Genomic DNA, 21039 nt, shown 5'->3' on the forward strand with positions numbered 1-21039 from the left:
AACGCAGTAAACAGGGGCACAAGCCCCAGCACAATGGAGGCTTTATTTCAGTGTGGTAGAGTTTTCCCTAGTTTCCCACTTTATACAGCACAGTACTAAGCACAATTCAACACAGGTCTTTTCTCTCTCTCTCTTCATTCTCTCTCTTTCTTCCATCTCCATTCCTCCCTCAAGCTTCATTTACTTCCTCCTGACTCTGGTGTCCAGTGATCTTCTTCCGGCAGCATTTCTGCATGTAGTGAAAGCCCAGCATAGTAGGGCTGTGCAGGCTCTGTAGCCTCCCCTGGTGGCACCCACGGAACCCAACAGGGCAGTAGCAAACTCCAACTCCCAGCATGCCTTGCAGTTATCCATGGTGCTGTAGCCACCCAGGGAGGCTGCACTCTATCCTCTTTGGGGACATAAAGCCCCTGGCCCACCCATTATACAGGCGCCCCGGCCTGGCTGGGGCCCTGGCCATCCTCCACAATATATATCTACTTTATTTATATAAAATCCTAAGCCTAAAAGTGCAATGATTTTATGTGACGTTTTATGTGACTTTTTTGTCATGCTTTAAATCAGACTCATTTTAAAACCTACTTTTATATGTTTAGTACCATTCATTTCAGAATTTATCGACCTTTAATGTGATGTTGTTAGATTTTCAGATTCTTATTCCGTTTGTTAAATTATAAACTAAACAATATCAAGAACTCACGTCCCGCGAGACGAGAATTTGTGCCAAGAAATTTAACCACGTCCAGGGCCGGAAATAAGAGACAAAGAGTAGAATAGCTGCTGTACAGGCTTTTAAATGTTCAAAGATCCATACGAGATGCAGATCACATGGCACAGCAGCAGCAGCAGCAAGCCAGCAGCTGATCGAGCAAAGAGGAGGCATAAAAAAATGTATTTGTTTCCTATTGTATCACCATTTAAGAGGGGGTTTCAGAAAAGCAACCATGTCTCCTTGGGTTGCGTTCCACCCCCCTCTTCACAACACGAGCACCAGGGATGCAAAGTGCCTGGCACATAGCATAGACAGGGAGGGTTGGCGAGCAAAGCCTCTCAGTTTGTTTTACTGAATTTGTTAGAAATGTGCATCCATACACTTACCAGTCTCTTTATCTACTTAAAGATAAGTGACAATAAATAACATAAAGCGAGTGGAAAAAACAGAAATAATACAATCAAACAAAAAGTCGGGACAACACCCCAAACAAGCCAGGGGCTACAAAGGCAAAAGAGTAATGGGGAAACAAGAAGGGTTACTGCCACAAATTACTGCATCAGTAGAAGCAATGAAGCTTTTGAAAGACATAAAAGAGGCCTGTTGTATAAAGTTTAAATGATCTCATCATAAACATCGCATGTGATTATTGTCCATAGAGGCATTTTCTTTTCTTATCTGTAATAAATTCATAGTTATATTTTGAATTTTTCAGCTAATATTTTTATTTGAGATACATAGGAAGGGTTTTCCACATAACATAATTAGTAAATTAAAAACAATAAAGAAATTTAAAAAGGTAAGTGTTTCTTTGTCTTTAAGAAGCAGATTCAGTGGTCTTTGTTAATAGCCACATTAATCCATAAGCACACATTCTTAGAGTGAAAATAACTCTCTTATACAATACTCTAGATCTTCCAAATCTTACACAGCAGGGGCCCAGTTTGAGAGATAAGCAGGCATTAACATAGTAAGATGAACATATTGAATTAAACAGGATGAACAAAACGGAAGGAGCTCTCTTCTCTGTCCATGGGGTATCTTGGTTACAGTTTAAACAATTATTATTTTGCTTGATATTAGTTTAAACATGAAAGTGAGGAGTAATGAAAGTTACTTCAGAATCTAAGTTTAAAACCGGGAGATCAAAGCTTCAACAGAAAAAATTAAATAGATAAGTAAAAAAAGTAAATGGTAGAAATCTCTGTGCTGTAAAATAAAGTAAAATTAAGTAGCATCTGAAAGTGACAGAACACAAAAGGATACAACAGCATTAAATTTTTTTTGCAATAACAAAGTACATGTTTTTAGTAATATAATTGCTTCCCAACAAACATTTGAAAACAGGCAGAATTCAAGTTCTTTCAGTAACACAAGTAGGCAGTGGCAAATCAAAAAAATGAAGCCAGGCATTGAAAAAATGTATGTTAGCATATTAAACTTAACAGTCTTCTGATTTGAAGGAGCTGAGAAATAATTATTCATGGAGGAGTCAACCAGAGATATGATCAGTTTAGACCAACAAAGCAGACAGATGTCCTTCACCTTTCAGTTATGTCTAGAATCGGAGGTAATCCTGCGACTATATCTCCCATCATTAGTCCAAGTGTCTAATAAGAAAGCTTGATATTTTTCATATTTAAAGAGTAAATTTACAGTGTGTGTGCAAAATGCTTGCAGAATGAAAGTGCCCTAAACAGGGAATGGGAGGCATCAGATACAAAATGCAGTAACTCAATTATTTCATAAAAGAACAGAGGAGCTACCCAAGGGCAGAAAATGAGATTTAGTGTAGAAACATGTGGTCTGGTCATTATAGTTTATCCTTTTAATCCTAGATTGTCCAGCTATCTCAGGCTGTAATTACACAGTATCCGATATTGCATGCAAATACCAGCAGATGCACGTCGTCTAAGACAAGCATTATGTACTTAGGAATGTCCCTATAATTCTGGTTTACCAATTTGTAAGGCTTGTGATTACATCCTGTACCGTTTGTCTAAGAGTTGATCTCAGATGGACTTATTACAGGTTCACTGCTACAGATGGGTGATCCTTCATAAGACAGTCTTATCTTAGAATTGAGAATATAAAGATAACCCTGAAAGTCTTTCTTCCAGCTTCTGTTTTAATCATTTGTGTTTCTGTTTTTGGATTCTAGACAACAATACTTGTATTGAATAAGTAGTATAATTTTAACTTCCTTCTTTTGTAAGAGATTTAAAAATGTATTCCAAATAGAAGGATGTCATCACAGTGCTGTGCAGGATATTAAAGAGTGCCTCTGAAAGTTCATTCATTCATGTCAGGACAACACTTGCTTTTATTTTATACTGTAAGGCTTATTTCACCAGTATTTAGGTTTCCACAGTTTGATTTTATCTTCCTTACTAAAGGTTTCTGTAAAGAAGAATTTTATTTTTATTGGTTTTATATTGTTTATTTAGATTATTGTTCTGACAAGTTGCATTTGCCAGGGATGAGTCACCAATACTCTGAGTTGGAATTGCATCATCAGCAGCAGGTACACCTATAAAAACAGGAATTCTGTAGTGTCGGAAGCAGAATTCGATCTGGTGTGGCAATGGTGAGCAGTCTTTTTAAGTATAGTAAACCAGCTCAAAAAGCCATCCGAAGAGCTGAGGATCCATTCCTGCACTGGCACTACATCGGTGTCAGAAGCGGGATGAGTATAAGACTACCATCTGACTTAAACAACTAGGTGTGTTGTGGAGACTTCTGAGGAGTGGCTGGAGAGTCTCGAAGCTGAGATCCAAGATCTGGAATGCCATATGCAGCAGCAATGCAGGGAGGAAGAAGGCTGAGAGACTGCTACCTCTGCAGTTCCACCAATGCTTCTCTATCTGCTAAGGTCCATTGGCGTGGGTTTACTTCACTGTGTACAAGGCTGACCCTGCGGTAAAACTGTGCAGGTGAATGACAAGACAAATCACAGAGTCATTATAGGGTAGCAATGGTGGGAGAGTCTAAAAGCTGAGATCCAGACCTTGAATGATGTTTGTAGTATTATGCTTTGATGCCATCATTGTGTTTTCACACCACTTTACATGCATTTCCACACTTGTGACCAAACAGCAATGTCATAACCTTGTAAAATGTACTTTCTTGGTTCCTAAAACTAAAAAGAACAACAAGAAAAACATAAATATAAAGAATACATCAAATTGTTAGAAAAAAGAGGTATCAGAAGGGTACAGATCTTTGAAGTCAAATAAAAAACAAGTAAACATAAAGAGTCATTAATATTTTCTCCTGTCAACTTGTTTGAAATGTCTTCCTTCCTTCTTGTGCCTTTCTTTCTCCTGCCAGCTAAATTCTTGTCCAATCCCCATCCGACTGGTGGGTAGTTAGAAGGGGCTTTTAAGTCCCTACCCAGGACAGCTTATGGGGGAAACCTAGCTACACCTTACAGTTTCAGAAAACATTATGTGAGCTCCTGGTGTTATCTTGACAGAACTCTATGGCCTCCAAGTCTTCCTACATTCTTGGAAGCCCTTCTTGCAATACAGGGACAGTCAAGTCTTGGATATTTGTCCATCATACTAGGGAGCATAAAAAGTCACATATTATACAAAAAGATGACCTATTGCTAGTTAATGGCATGGCACTCATCATGTCTTAGTGCCCTGGACTAACATTAGTGCCTTAGGAGTCATTTGTTCTTGGGTTCCATAAAAAATATTGGGGCATGCTGTCCCCTATTGAGAATGGCCCACAATCCAACTACTGCCCTATGTTAGGGAAGCACTAGTACAGTTTCAGGCCCTACCTGTTATGAGGACACTAAAGGATAATGTGGTCAGAATTTTCACTTTTGTTGTTTTGAATAAGGACAGGAGAAGCGATCCAGGAAACAAGCCAAAAATAAGCAAATATAAAAGGGGCAGAAAAAAACAAGAACTCAAGATTGGAGCATTGTTCAAAAAAACCAAGTCTTGAAACATGATGAACTAATAGACAGTTCTCTAACAAAAATAAACAAAAGCCACACATTTATTCAGAAACAAGAAATGCACTGGCCGCACAGGGTAGCCACATTATGGAAAGAGAAATTAAAGGAGGAGATGAGAAGATTGTGGTTATGTAAAATCAGCCAAGGTTGAAACCAAAAGAACAAGAATCAAGTAAACAGACCCAAATCATGAAATAAAAATCTTATTATAGATATGGAAGAAGAATTTTAAAACCAGGAATTAACACAGAAATTGATTTGAAGATTGTGATTAAAGGGACAGAAAATAGTTTGTAACAAGAAATTAATTTTAGATTCAAAGTAAATAACTGTAGCTATTTTAAATTGTATTCACAAACTTGGATTACCAGGTAGTGTACAATGCTAACCTTTGTAACTTTGACCTGGTGCTGTCATGCACTGCACACTTCTAGACTGACCACTGCTAGCAACAACTTAGAAACAATACATACAAAGCATCTGAAAATGTAAGCGCTCATACAAAAAGAAATTCATTTTAAACATCAGTAAAAATATGCACAAATAAAAAATGTGACCGTTGGATTCAATGGACTCTAAATCCCCATATACCGTATATACTCACATATAAGTCGGTTCTTGAAACCCAAAAAATCGATCATAAAATCAGACCCTCCTTCCCATGGGCTCACCACCTATGGGAGGGGCCAAGGAGGTCGGGTGCAGTGTGAGTTGGGTGGTGGCCGGAGGCGGGGACCTTGGCGGTCTGATCCTCGGCTACAGAAACTGTCTCTTGGGACGTGGAATGTCACCTCTCTGAAGGGGAAGGAGCCTGAGCTAGTGCGAGGTGAGAGGTTCCGGCTAGATATAGTCGGACTCACCTCGACGCACAGCTTGGACTCTGGAACCAATCTCCTTGAGAGGGGCTGGACTCTCTACCACTCTGGAGTTGCCCCGTGAGAGGCCAGCAGGTGTGGGCATACTTATTGCCCCCACTGGAGCCTGTGCATTGGGGTTTACCCCGGTGGACGAGAGGGTGGCCTCCCTCCGCCTTCGGGTGGGGGGAAGGGTCCTGACTGTTGTTTGTGCGTATGCGCCAAACAGCAGTTTGGAGTATCCACCCTTTTTGGAGTCTCTGGAGGGGTGCTAGAGGGCATACCTTCTGGGATTCCCTCGTTTTGCTGGGAGACTTCAATGCTCACGTGGGCAATGACAGTGAGACCTGGAAGGGCGTGATTGGGAGGAATGGCCCCCCGATCTGAACCCAAGCGGTGTTTTGTTATTGGACTTCTGTGCTCGCCACGGATTGTCCATAACGAACACCATGTTCAAGCATAAGGGTGTTCATATGTGCACTTGGCACCAGGACACCCTAGGCCTCAGTTCGATGATCGACTTTGTGGTTGTGTCGGACTTGCGGCATATGTCTTGGACACTCGGGTGAAGAGAGGGGCGGAGCTGTCAACTGATCACCACCTGGTGGTGAGTTGGCTTCGATGGTGGGGGAAGATGCCGTCAGACCTGGTAGGCCCAAACGTGTTGTGAGGGTCTGCTGGGAACGGCTGGCAGAGTCCCCTGTCAGAAGTAGCTTCAACTCCCACCTCGCAGAACTTCAACCACGCCCCGAGGGAGGTGGGGACATTGAGTCCAATGGGCCATGTTCCGTGCCTCTATTGTTGAGGCGCTGACCGGAGCTGTGGCCGTAAGGTGGTCGGTGCCTGTCGCGGCAATCCCAAACCCGTTGGTGGACACCGGCGTGAGGGATGCCGTCAAGCTGAAGAAGGAGTCCTATAGGACCTTTTTGTCCTGTGGGTCTCTGGAGGCAGCTGATAGGTACCGCAGGCCAAGCGAATGGGCTTCGGTTGTTGCTGAGGCAAAACTCGGGCATGGGAGGAGTTTGGAGAGGCCATGGAGAACGACTTTCGGACGGCTTCGAGGAGATTCTGGTCCACCGTCCGGCGTCTCAGGAGGGGGAAGCAGTGCAGTGTCAACACCGTATATGGTGGGGATGGTGCGCTGCTGACCTCGACTTCGACGCTGTGGGTGGTGGGGGAGTACTTGAAGACCTCCTCAATCCCACTAACATGCCTTCCAATGAGGAAGCAGAGCCTGGGGACTCTGAGGTGGGCTCTCCCATCTCTGGGACTGAAGTCACCGAGGTGGTCAAAAAACTCCTTGGTGGCAGGGCCCCGGGGGTGGATGAGATACGCCCGGAGTTCCTTAAGGCTCTGGATGTTGTAGGACTGTCTTGGTTGACACGTCTCTGCAACATCGCATGGACATCGGGACAGTGCCTCTGGATTGGCAGACCGGGGTGGTGATCCCCCTCTTTAAAAAGGGGGACCGGAGGGTGTGTTCCAACTATAGAGGGATCACACTCCTCAGCCTCCCTGGAAAAGTCTATTCGGGGGTTCTGGAGAGGAGGGTCCGTCGGATAGTCGAACCTCGGATTCAGGAGGAACAGTGTGGTTTTTGTCCTGGTCGCGGAACAGTGGACCAGCTCTACACCCTTAGCAGGATCCTGGAGGGTGCATGGGAGTTTGCCCAACCAGTCTACATGTGCTTTGCATCGGTCTGTCGTGGTGAAAAAAGAGCTGAGCCATAAGGCAAAGCTCTCAATTTACCAGTCGGTCTACATTCCTACCCTCACCTATGGTCATGAGCTATGGGTAGTGACCGAAAGAACGAGATCGCAAATACAAGCGGCTGAAATGAGTTTCCTCCGCAGGGTGTCTGGGCTTTCCCTTAAAGATAGGGTGAGAAGCTCAGTCATCCGGGAGGGGCTCAGAATAGAGCCGCTGTTCATCCGCATCGAGAGGAGTCAGATGAGGTGGCTCGGGCATCTGACCAGGATGCCTCCTGGACGCCTCCCTGGTGAGGTGTTCCGGGCACGTCCAACTGGGAGGAGGCCCCGGGGAAGACCCAGGACACGCTGGAGGGACTATGGCTCCCGGCTGGCCTGGGAACGCCTTGGGATTCTCCCGGAAGAGCTGGAAGAAGTGGCCGGGGAGAGGAAAGTCTGGGCTTCTCTGCTTAAGCTGCTACCCCCGCAACCCGACCTTGGATTACTGGAAGAGGATGGATGGATGGATGGATGGAAAATCAGACCTCGACTTATACACTCATTCAAAAATGCAACGCTTAATTTTTTTTTTTTACATCTTCTTGCCTCCTCCAACATTGCATCAGTTCTTTAAACGCATCGAATTTTGTCGCTGTTACCAATTTCTTTCGCTACTTCAACAACTTTTAATTTAAAACCAGCTTCATATTTTCTTTTGATCAAACGCTCCATCATAGATAAGGGATGCTCTTATGATAAAGGTGTATGAAGGTGTGAGATACAAAAAACACAAATCAGTGCAAACATTGCTTCGGAATAGTTTGGGTATTACCATGTGGTCATGTAGGCACAATACATAGAAAAAAAATGCAGTGTGCTCCGTGGTGACACTCTCAGGTGGCTGTTAGCATATCATAATCTCTTGGACAAATAGCATGAGTTTTCCAAATTCAACTTATACGACCAACATTATAAAATACCAGAAATTATATGGTAAAATCAAGTCCCGACTTATCCGCGGGAAAACTTATCTTTGAGTATATGCAGTATACATTATTTTTAATGGCTCAGGAACTGTATATAAAAAAATGAAAATAACAGTCATTTCATGACAAGGATACCATTGTTTTTGTTGTGCCATTTTATGCTGCATTTACATGCTATCAGACAGACAGTAAATTGAATTTCTGAGCTGCAAATTCAGCATGAACTCTCTATGAACTCAAAGTAACAAGTCGGACAATTCAGAGCAAACAAAACTACCTAAATTCTCAGAGATGTGACGTAACGCTGACCTTTCACCTTAGTCAGTTGTATATAATAAAAAATATTAACCTAGTCAGCCAGAAATAAACATTTTAGTGGGCAAACTGCATTTGGAGCAAAGTAATATACATTTACTTTAGTCTGCTATTTATTTGTACAATAAAAAATTGTAATAATTGCTCTTTTTACAGATCACGATACAAATCAACAGCTACCTTGCATTTCTCCAAATAGTCTGACTGGAAATTCATGTGATTGCACTGAAGAGGGAATACTCCAGATATCCCAATAGCATGGCAATGAAGCATTATATATAGGGCAAGGTGAATCACAAAGTCACATGACCCATAAGTCACGTCACCACCAATGGCTATAGCAATCATAAACAACATGGTCGCTGCCATATAAAATTATCATAAAATGGTGGCAACAGACAGAAAACAAATTGGCATTGGCAAAGAATGAAATAAATAATGGAAAGCAAGAGAAACAGAATATTCCAATGAAAAACATGATCAAGTATAATCAATGGCACATCTCTGATGTTATGTGGCTCTCATTCACAGGAACTAAATTGGGAAGCAAGCCTAACAAGAGTGCTTAAATTTTATGGAAATTAGTGAAACTTTTGAAATCTACTTGGAAATTTGGTTTTTGATCTATGTTTACATTTTGACTCTGTTTTGGTTTAAAGAGAACTAATAACTTAAAGCAGTGGTTTCCATGTTCAGTCCTTTGGCACCCTTGTGGTTAGAGGTTTTTAATTCAGCTAAATTCACAATTGTCACATCATTCTTACTTTTAATTGATCTCAAGTTAAGTTATCCATGTCCGTATTTATCAAGCCATCTGTCTCAGAGTAGGAAGACAGTCCTAACTGGCTCAAAGTTCTCCTAGTGATACAATTTGGTCCTATTCTTAGGAGCAGGTGTAAAAACCTTGTATCTATTTCTATCTATCCTAACTTCACCAGAATCGAGGAGAGCTTGTGAGCTGTCCTAACTTGCCAAGAGGTGTCAAAAGACAGCATTCATGTTGGCACGCACATCCGGCAAAAGGTTGAATGCTTTGGAAAACCTAAACAGCAATGAACTCATAAAAAGAAATCAGTCTGACAGAGATGGACTAATGATAATAAGAAATCTTGTGTGTTATGTGATCAATTCTTTCTACATGGAGAAGTCATGTGAAAATTAAAATGTTGGTAACGTTACTTTTTTAGCCACAGGGAGAATGTAGCTTAGCAAAAGCGATGATCTGTGTATATGTCACAATTAACCATTTCATGAATTTTGTGACTTTGAATGCTATTACAAAAAGATAATACTCATATTTCATACATTTCCCCAAAACTCCACCTGAGTTAATATTAAAGCAATATGCAAATCATAATGCTTATAAAAATCATTGGCCCAAGTGTGGATGGGCCTGCATATGTAAATCACAACCGATATACTGAACTGTAGTAAACCACAAAATACCCTGAACTAGGTGGAGCCCAATGAACGATTGACAGTGAAAAGTCACAGAGAAACGTTTAGCCCTGCATTCCTTGAACCCCTGAAATATTCACGTTTCACTTTACAAGCCCAGGAAGGTTCAAAGAGGCAGGTGGAGAATCATGGGGAATTGGATAAATAAAGCCTCACAGAAGATAAAGGGAGGATTGTGGAAAGAGACATGGCGCATGACTCTGAAAGAAGATCAAGATCCCTAGAGGAATGAGCACGACTTATAGCCATAATTACTCAGTAATTGTTACTTTATGAAGTATGGCCATAACAATGGGAAGGTGATTCTTCAAAAAGTAGGACTTAAATAAACATTCCTGTTATGTTTCCATCTCAGTGCTTGTGACAGGATTGCGATCAAGGGGCACCAGTTATATGCAGCTTAGCACAGTATCCTACCTTATTATGTTTTCTTTCTTTTGTGTTCTCCTAGTATTTTAAATGTTAACTTTGAATGTTATTATTACTATTAATGTTATTTTCTTTGTGCTGAAGTCTTAAAATTAGTATCAGAAAACTACAAAACATCATCATGAGAAGCCATTTTACAGTAAAGGGTGTCACAAAATTGTGATGTCCTTCATTCTCAGAAGTCCTTGTCGGGACTGGCTATAGGACGCTTCATAACTGCTTCTCATGTCCTACTTTAAGGTTGGAGAAATTCTTATCCCAGTCAGATTTTTACTGCAGTTTCTAGGAGTAATTCTGAGAGTCTTGGTAAATATGGGTCTTGGACTATAAATATTTCCAAGAAATACATAAATATTTGTATTCATTGTTTTTAATGCTTAGGTTTCTTACCATTTTTTCTTTTTAATGTATTCATTTCTGTAGAGTTTGCTCCTTTAATTGCATCCAAATGCTGTGCAGACACAGGTGCAAATAACAGTGAATGCTAAAGGGTAGCAATTATTTCACTGCTGTTTTCATATGTGTGCTCATTAACAAACGTTTCTTACAAATAAGCAGTCAATTTAATGCGGCATTAAAGTAATTGCTCAAATTTAGCATTCAGTGTTGTAATCATTTGGATACAATCAAGGAAGTAAACTCTACAGAAAAGGACAAACCAAAAAGAAATGAGACAAAAAAAATCATAAGCATCAATTTTTTTGGCAAAAATGCAAATATTTCAGAATGTATTAGAATTAGTGAATAAAAAGGACACCACAATAAACAATAAGATCAATTAAGAATAAGAACGATGCACTGATTGTAAAATTGGTTGGAATAAAAATTTGCAGCCACAAGGGGTCGCTCAGGACCAGAGGTGGGTAGAGTAGCCAAAAATTGTACTCAAATAAGAGGAGCGTTACTTCAGAATAATATTACTCAAGTAGAAGTGAAAAGCAGCCATGCAAAAAAATACTCAAGTAAGAGTAAAAAAGTATTTGGTGAAAAGACTACTCAAGTACTGAGTAACTGTTTGAACATAATAAATTATTTATTTTTTAGAAATGTAATAAGACAGACAAAAATATAAAATAATATGCAAATTCTGCTATTTCCAAATTATAAAATAAAAAAATGAATAAAAATAAATAACATCTTTACAAAATAAAGATGTACAAATAACACACAGTTCCAAATCTCAGTTTTTCACAACAAAGCTTTTGAAGCCAATACCTACAGTAGGTAGCATGTATGTTTGAACAGTGCAAACTACTTACATTGACAAGATATACTGTACACTGACAGTATAATATTGTATATTCACTTTGTGGTGTAGCGGGTCTGCAGCTTCAAAAAAAAAAAAAGGCCAGTTTCAAATCCATAAAGTCGTGTCACTCTCCGTGGGCGCAATTACACGACCGCGGGGAGTTAATAAGGTAGTTGGAGCTTCCAGCGGCGTCTGATTATGGCCCAAGGAAACGGGAGTGTACAGTATATATGTATGGAGTGTGACGAGCAAGGCAGGTACCCCCCCTAGGCTTCTGAGGTGCGACAACGTGAGTGCCAAGGAAGAAGGGAGGAGAGCTGACCTCGGACGGTCTGGCCGTGATGCCTGGAGGCAGCCAAGACGGAGGTCGGCCAAAAGGAGCTTGTGGCTGCTGAGTCTCCGCCAGCTATGTGAGCAATGGCTGAGCAAGGAGAATGAGAAGGAGGAGGGCTGAGATTAGGAGGAGTTAGTCTGCATTTTAACCTCTGATTTTTAAAGGATTTATTTATTGATTTTTTTATCCTTACTTTTCACAATGATTTTATGGATTTATATATGAACTGTTTTTAGAACACTGCACCATTGACACTTTTGTTGATTTTACTTTTTTTTTTGACTGGTTTTTAATAAAAGCACTTTTTACCACCATCCTCTAGCGTCATCAGTGAATTATCCTCATATGTCAGCTCATCTCGGTCATAACTATCGAAGGTGTGGGTTCAGCAGACTCCCATATGGCAAGAGGGAGTTTGTAGGGGACCGGCATCGTCACACACTTGCCCTCCAAATAGCACAGCTGATAGAAAATAACATTAGAACAAGGCAGCTTGTGCACGTACAAGAAGTCTCACTTTGCCTTGACTGGCTGTGTCTTTGCATATTTGGTTAAAACGTGTTTGTTCTTCACTCAGTGAAATGATGGTTGAGCTTCAGCAGGAGTTTGCTCTCAAGGATCTTGCAGTGAAGCTGTGACCGTTTAGCAGTGAACAGGAGCCCCGCATGACTAAAAAGTCTCTCACAGGCTGTAGACGCAGGAAGTTTGTGTGTGGTCATGTGACTGCATGGCTATGTCTGAATTTTGAAACGGAGTCATGTGATTATTGTTGCTAAGTCTGATTGGTGAAACATAGTCATGTGATTATTGTTGCTACGTCTGATTGATGAAACAGTCATGCAGTAGATCCACTGGTGACTTCTCTCTGGCAAAAATAGTGTAATGTGTAAAAGGAAAAAAGTAACGAGTTGAATGTTGCCCAATGCAGCGGAGTAAGAGTAGCGTTTCTTCTTCACAAATGTACTCAAGTAAAAGTAAAAAGTATGGTGCAGTAAAACTACTCTTAGAAGTACAATTGTTTTTTTAAAGTTACTTAAGTAAATGTAACAGAGTAAATGTAACTCGTTACTACCCACCTCAGCCCAGGACTGACTTTGGGAATCAATATCTTAGAATGGTTGAATGTGAGAATTAGTTTAGGGAAATGAAGCTTTACCTCTGCACCTTAAAATATTACCTTTGGTCAGAAGTGGATGTTACTGTTGACTCATCAAACAATTAATCAGCATGAGGCAATCAAAACCTTTCACATCTTTCTGCTGTAATTGTTGGACTACTGTGTTTGTGTAGGACTAATGCCATTTCCCCATTAGTACCAGGAACCCATTTTGTGTCTACTAACTATTTGTAAATTTCATGGAATAATCTGTACAATTTCATAGCTTGCCTGATCCCTGCTGTATATGTGGAACTTGTAGTGATAGTAAAGCTTTCAGCAAAAAGATTGGTTTCATGATACAAAAACCAAAAAGTTTTTTTCTGTAGTTGCCATTTTCTTTGGTGGTTTGCATTGATTTGCTTTTGAGCAAAGATCAGTCACAAGGGCAGTGAAACACAAATGAATGGCAGACACATACTGGAGTTTGGAGTGAACATACTGTATTGACAAAATCATAGCATCAGTCATGATCAAAAAATGTAATAAAACTGCACTCTTAGCAATTTAATCTAGTAAGACTTAGGTTAGGTGGTTTGAAAGTTGGAGTATTTTTAATTTTTCCAATTACTTGAATCCCAATAATAGAATGCAATTACATTTGTTGGTAGTGTACATGCAATATATTTTAAAAAATATTGTACAATATCATATGGCTGAAATTGCTTTCATGGAAGTAGACTCCAACTCAATTGATGAAAATATTAATGTACTATTATAACTTTTTGTTGGATGTAGAGGGTCTGTTGCTAAACCTAACATTTTTAAAAGAAGTACTGAACAGAAATTTCAGATTTGCGATGAAATCTCAAGCTAAAATTGTTGGCTGCACCAAAATATAATAAATATATATAAATATATATAATAAATATACAGTAATACTATATATACTCACATTTAAATTCTCCCGCAAATAAGTTGGGGTTTGATTTTACCATATAATTTCCGGTATTTTATAATGTTGATTGTATAAGTCGAATGCAGAAAACTCACGCTATTGGTCCAAGAGATTATGATATGCCAACGCCCACCTAAGAAAGTAACCATGGAGCACACTGCCTTTTTTTCTATGTATTGTGCCTATATACGTGATCACATGGTAATAACCGAACTATTCCGAAGTGACGTTTGCACTGTTTTGTGTGTATCACACCCTCATACACCTTTATCGTAAGAGCATCCCTTATCTACGATGGAGCTTTTGATCAGAAGAAAATATGAAGCTGTTTTTAAATTAAAAGTCATTGAAGTGGTGAAAGAAATTGGTTACTGCACTACAGCAACAAAATTTGATGTATCCGAGAAACTGATGCAAGATTGGAGGAAGCAAAAAGATATAAAAAAAAAATCGAAGTGTCTTTTTGAACAGGCGTACAAGTCGGGGTCTGATATTATGATCGATTTTTCGGGTTTGAAGACTCGACTTATACGCGAGTATATGCAGTAAATATAAATGATCATGTCAGAGGATTGTTAAAACATTATAATCTTTCTATAATGCATCCATGAGTTTACATGCTTTGTCACCGTACTGTAAAGTGTCACTGATTCATCTTTAATACATTTCTACATAAGTGAACTTGCTTTTATTTACTTTTATGGTCATGAACACTGTGTCACTTACCTGCTTCAATTTCATAGTGCTGGTGAAGTGAGGTGCTGTGACTGTGGTTCACACAAGACCCCGCGCAGCCTTAGAGAACAGCACAAGATTGGGCAGAGGCAGAAGCCAGGCTGTTAGTATATAATGAGACCTACTCATGCATTGTGGGACAGTAAGACACAGTACTTACCTTATATGATGATAAATAACTAAACAATATCATTACCACCATATTGAATAAAAAAGAATATCATTACAAATAATGAATTGAAGAAATAAATACACATCTAATGTCACATCTTCCCTATAGTCATTCATACAACGTTCATCTGACCTCACCTACCTCTATGTCCTGCAGCGAGGTCTACTTCACAAGGTTCCACTAATTTGCTGTCAGAAATGGCTGTCAGATGAGTAAAAGAAAAAAAAAATAAAAATGATAAAAGCAGAAGTAAACACTCTCAAGGAAAAATTGAAGCAGTAAAGTATATTGTAGTTGGAGTCACAGCCACAGAGACAGACAGAAAAACATGACTTTTACATTAGTTGTTTTTCACATTATATGTGAACTAGCCAACCCGCGGCGTACCATACGCAGCATAATCAGGCCGGTTTTTTAACGATTTTTAAGCACAGGGAGAAAATTAACATTTGAAAAGTCGGTAATGTAATAAATCAGCAAGAGAAGCAACATTGTAACAATGCACGGAATGAACCAACACACAATCGTCCGTGACTGAAAACTGGCGGACTGCCCTCGCGCCTTCTCCTGCCAGACGGAGGGATGGGGGTGCACGGCGCTCAGTGTGGAACGGGAGGAGAGGAGAAGGACGTCCATTTAGCTCCGTCAGTCATGCTAGTCTGCTGATTTCTCGTTCAGAATGCATTGCCCGCTCATGTGCCTACCTCCAACTCGTCACTTGAGTCGTCGTTTTTACATAGTCCAGATGCACCTGTAACTGACGTAGGCGTTTCATTGCTCTGTGTGGTTTTGGCTGCTTTTCTATATATAATCCACCAAGACACCCGACCACAGTAGTAGCGAGGTGGTAGGGGGGTGTGTACAAAGGGTAGGGACGCAACCAGTGGGACCGTATGAGTCACACTTAGTGGGAATTCCACGGTTTGCAGCCCGAATGGGGTTCAACGGGCTACACACACCTCTCTGCGCTGGGTAGACACACGGTCAATCTCATGCATAATTATTTATTGAATGCTAAACACTTCTGGAAAGACACGGTTGTCTAAAACGGGTTGGTGTGAGAATACAACAGTAAGTGAATAAAAAGATGGAACTCTGGAGAGAGCAAAATACAACACAATAGTGAACCCGTGGCATAACAAACGCCGCGTGGCTCAGACGTGCATGTGGACTCTTACCACAGACGAAAGGGACTAACTGGGTGATCGGTGAGTTTTTGCAGCCGGGCAAATGGGCAGGCAGTGTGACTGCCTAGAGAGCGAGGGTAGACGCCGGCCGGTGAAAAAGGAGGGTAGACACCAGCTGGTGAAAAAGGAGTGTTGGTTGGGAAGGAAAACGTCTTCCGTCTTCCTGCAGGAGCATCTAAGAAGACGCATGTTTGTCGAGGACGCGAATAGCTATATGCAGCATGTAAACCAGTTTCCTATGGTGCATGCGGCCGTGCATCGTAACCGAAAACTCAGTTTTTAAAGACTGCTTACTTCATTGTGCTTTAACCTCAGTTGTAAAGGATTGTTTTAAGGATCCCATGGGATACCCCTCGCAAACCGTTTCACACGCTGCATATGGTGATTTACCTCCACGAGAAACATGCCTCTATGAACAGTCAATGTAGCTCGGAGGTGCATGACATGCACATGACATTAACCTGACCTGCACTGCATGTGGCCTCTACGACAGACGAATATAAATAACGGCATTTTTTCTGTGTCGTTGCGTCCGAGTTGGTGGGCGTGGCTCTGCGAGTTGTCGTCGTATCCAATGGTCTTGGAGTTGGTGGTCGTGGCTCCTTCCTGCATGCGCCATAGGTGTCTCACTTGTCGGCGGCTTAGTGAATCCACGCCCCTTCCGGTGTGCTTTCCATGGTTGTCTGGCCTTAGTGAATTATATATATAGATGCTTCTAAAAAAGGGGTCAGAAATAGCACAACTTGAACAACTGTAGAAAAAGCAGAAATAACTACCACAGCAATCTTCTTCTTATCTTCCATGTGCACAGATATGTAAATCTCTGTCACTTATTTTCAATGTAATTCGGGTGTAATTTATACCTCTTTTGGCATTACCACTTGTAAAACGAAACTATCAGTCTGTCATCCTTGTTTTAGTTCCTACTACTGTAATCCATGATGTTTGAGGAAAATCAAACAAAAGCATATAATTCTGAGTTTGCTGCTTGAAGGACCCCATTTTTATTTCATAAATGGTTTTGCCCTTTTAAATGGGTGGTTTTTTTCTGTTCTTCCTTTAATCAATAAAACAAATTCTTTAGTGGTTAAAATTCCTACCACATCCGTGTATGTTTTACTTTTCTAAAAAAACATTCAAATGTTTAGCGCACCAGAGAGGATTAGCAGCCCCTGTGTTTTTTTTTTCTCTTCTTTTTTTTAAATATTCTAAAAATGTATTTATGAAGCATGCAGACAAACACAAATGCTATTAAATCAGTCAGCTCATGTTGAATCCCTTGTTATTTACTTCTCCCAGAATATTTTAAAATATCACAGACTGACTAAAGCACTAAAAACAGCAATTAAAGATTATTTCTGGATTTCTTGCAAAAAAATTTTATTTTTGAGACTTGTGACTAAGAACTGAAGAAGGCAAATATGTAAAATATATGATTCAGCTTTCTAATTTGGAAATCAGTTAGAATGAAAGCTCAAGCTCCTGTACTAGAATTTCTAGCAAATAAAAAAAAGGTCATCATCTATCACTGATCATCTGAACATCTGCATGATGTGATGATTAGCATTAAGTGAAAAGCATAAATGTCTGGTAATGTGCAACTCAGGCTGCACAATTATCTGTTCATAGCAGATCCCAAGTCCAGGAAAATGGGGAAGGATGGCGTCTGGAAAGGCATTCAGACATACAAATCATGCTGAAGCGTATAAAACATTGACTCCACATAGATGTTGGAAAAGATGAAGAGGAAGAAGAAGACAGAGCACCGATTTTGTGTATAGGGCTGCACTATTGTGTACAGAGTCAATGATGAAATTATGAATGAAATATAAATAATAAAAAACAATACATCTTTGTTTTTTATATTTTTATCCTATATTATCAGCCTGTCTGTCTGGAAAATACTTTGTGATAACGAATTTTATAAATGGCATGAAACAGGTAAAAATCTGAAAAATAGTTCTTGCTGTCAATTGTATAATATGGTAAAAAAGCAAATATGAAAACATCTCTGACTGTAAAAAATCTAATAGAATTGCAGTCTCAAAGAACCTGTATATATTTTCACAGCAACAGATTAACTAAGTCAATGCAGCCGGGAGGTGCAGAAAGATAAACCCCTTATGATTAAGAGCAAGAGAGAGGAAGAAGGGGAATAGAAAGACATCTCCATTTTGGTGTGAAGTGCATGACCATTTCTCCAGTGTGACCATTTGACTGGTAAATTGAATGCTCATGCAAAAAGGCATCTGTGTTTCTAAAAGCTCGTTGCTGCTGTGGAACAGTGAAAGTGCCTTTCAAAAAGAACAACCTGATCACCTGGGAGCAAGAGGGAGGGATAGAGGGAGAGTGAGAGAGAGAGAGAGAGAGAAAGAGAAACATGGAAGGCTAAGGTTTCAGTGAGAAAAATAAATGTTGCCTGTCATTTCACAGCTTAGAAAAAAGAAAAGGTGCTCACGACACAATAGGATTATCCAAATAACAAAGCAGCAATATGGCACAATATAATCCTGGATTTAAATCTGTGATCTGGAAAATAAATACAGTGCACTATGCAGAAATTCAAAGAATAAAGGAAACGCTAAAAAATAACATTCTAAAATGTGCCCTGAATAAGAGGAAATTTACAAATCAGTTTAAAATACAGATTGAATGTATTTTTGACACTAATTTTTTCCTACTTCTGTTTATGGTTCATCTTATTTTTTTAGTTTGGGTTACATTAATATAGATACCTGCTTATCGAACAGTAAAAATTGCAGAGAGAATTGAACTGCTCACCTTTTCCTGCTTGGATCCTCTTTGTCCTGCTACTGTCAAATGTAATCGACTTTCACAAAGATTAGGAGTCACCATGCTGGTAAAGGAGATTTGCATACAGTATTGTACTGCTTTGCTAATCTGAGCAATGTGAGATCCTGGATGCTTTATCCACATATATTAAAAATATTCATCTGGATGTAAACAACAGAGGAGAGGGAGCCCTCTACTGTATATTGCCAATATTACAGTTGGATAAACAAGAGACTGTGACTCACTTGCTGTGCTGGCATAAAGATGGACTGTTATTATCACTACAGTTGAAATCCATACATTAAAATAGTAGTTAATCCACTGTGTCAAGTTGTACATAATATTTGGTCAAAATAAACACCTAAGATAAAACATAAGTACCCATTTTATTCATTTGTAGAACTGGCTTTGTTTTTACTATGGTTTTGCTTTATCTCCCTTGAAAACATCCTTTTTTTAAGGATTAATTACTGCTATTATAAGTATTTTTAACGTTTCAAGTGTATATTGTAGATATAGGTATTCTACATACCATAAATCTAAATAAAAACAGAATAATTTAAGGATATGTCTGCTCAAGATTTTTATGAGCACTCAAGAATCTTATTAGAGAACCTCACGCCTCAGGTTTATTTGTTTTTATCACATTAAGCCACCACAGCTCTGAGGTTTATTTAATTGGGAATGAGTAATTACTGAGAATGTTTGTTCATTGCCACCCAAGCTTGGGGCTGGAAATTGTTTAAAAGTTAACAAAAGCAAAACCGACATACAAATTTTTATGTGTGCATTCTTTGACATAGGGAGTGGCATATTATAATATGAACATTTGATAGAAAGTGATCTACGGTATATCCACACTGTGACAACTGGTAGAAAAGACAAATTGTTTGGCAAGAAATTCAGAATAGGATTTTAAAGCTTTTAAAGGTGCATTTTTTATATTTGTAAGGAGACGTCTAAAAAGTACAATATTTATTGTATGCATTCAAAACAAAGCTAATGTTCCCTTTATCTCTACCGCATTCTCAAGGAGAATAGTCTTCCATGAACTAAAATTACAGTCCTCTGGCGCATTCAATATAAAATGATCTGCCAAATGAGAAGGCACCAAATGATAACAAATTATTAAAAACATGATAAAGTAAAGAAAAACAGAAAAAAATCAAAAATATACACAACCAAACATAACATATGATTAAAGAAGTATATCACACCATACATATAAAGAACATATATTATTCACATTTATATTCAGATGTACAAGATAAACGTAAATAGAAAATGAAAATACAGTAAACATACACAGCATACAAAAATAGAAGAAACAAAATAAGAAAACACCATATAAAGTGCTTCAATTCATTGTCACAATTGTTATGGAAGGCAGTGTAATCTGATGGGGGAATGAAAAGTGTTACTGTTGAGTCCGTGTATTGGACGGCAAGTGTGAGATGGTCCATGATTCCTTACCTGGTTATACTGAATGGCTGAGAAGAAAGACAGGCTGTTCCTTGACTTTGCTATAAGGTTGATATCAGACGGTTAACTTCAGAGTGAATATGCCAGCATCCCAGGAGGGATGGATCAAAGATCTTGGGGAGCTGGTGTAATGGAGGGGCAGGGGGAGAATAACTTTTTGAACCAGTTACTCCTCTGACACGCCAGGTGGCAGCATCCCTGGGCTGCAGTACCCATATGGATGCCTGCAGGGATTGCTGGGAGCTGTAGTCCAATAGAGCAGTCCTTTTGGGTTCCGTGGGTGCTGACAGGGAGTACTGCAGGAATTCATGATACTACTAATTCCACCTGACCCAGAAGTGCTCCCTACAAGTAAACAAAACTACTTTTGGGACTGAGATAAAAGAAGTCGCTCTGCATCACACAGGGGAGTTGGAGTTAGACGGAAAAGCACAAAGCTCACCTGGCTCACCTGGCTTGATTTTTGTATGGTAGTTGGGCAAACCAGGTTAAAAAACCCGGCATAGACTGATGCAGAGGCACGTACAAAATACAGACAGGCTTTTATTTTTCGTTCCCCCGTGGGCACACGTCTTCCCTGTGACCCACAGGCAATACACAGTCCCAAAGCACAAGTAC

The 21039-nt window shown here is 39.8% G+C and overlaps 1 long non-coding RNA gene across 1 annotated transcript; it reads right to left on the reverse strand.

Annotated features, from left to right (window-relative positions):
- Nucleotides 1-1221: 1221 nt before the first annotated feature.
- On the reverse strand, nucleotides 1222-19060 carry LOC120523295. The gene is made up of 3 exons (XR_005632580.1): nucleotides 18928-19060; nucleotides 15101-15160; nucleotides 1222-3851 (listed from the first exon to the last, which is right to left on the reverse strand). It is a non-coding gene; the product is annotated as an uncharacterized LOC120523295 (long non-coding RNA).
- Nucleotides 19061-21039: the final 1979 nt, after the last annotated feature.

Source organism: Polypterus senegalus, chromosome 2 (assembly GCF_016835505.1).
Source record: "Polypterus senegalus isolate Bchr_013 chromosome 2, ASM1683550v1, whole genome shotgun sequence".
Taxonomy (NCBI): domain Eukaryota; kingdom Metazoa; phylum Chordata; class Cladistia; order Polypteriformes; family Polypteridae; genus Polypterus; species Polypterus senegalus.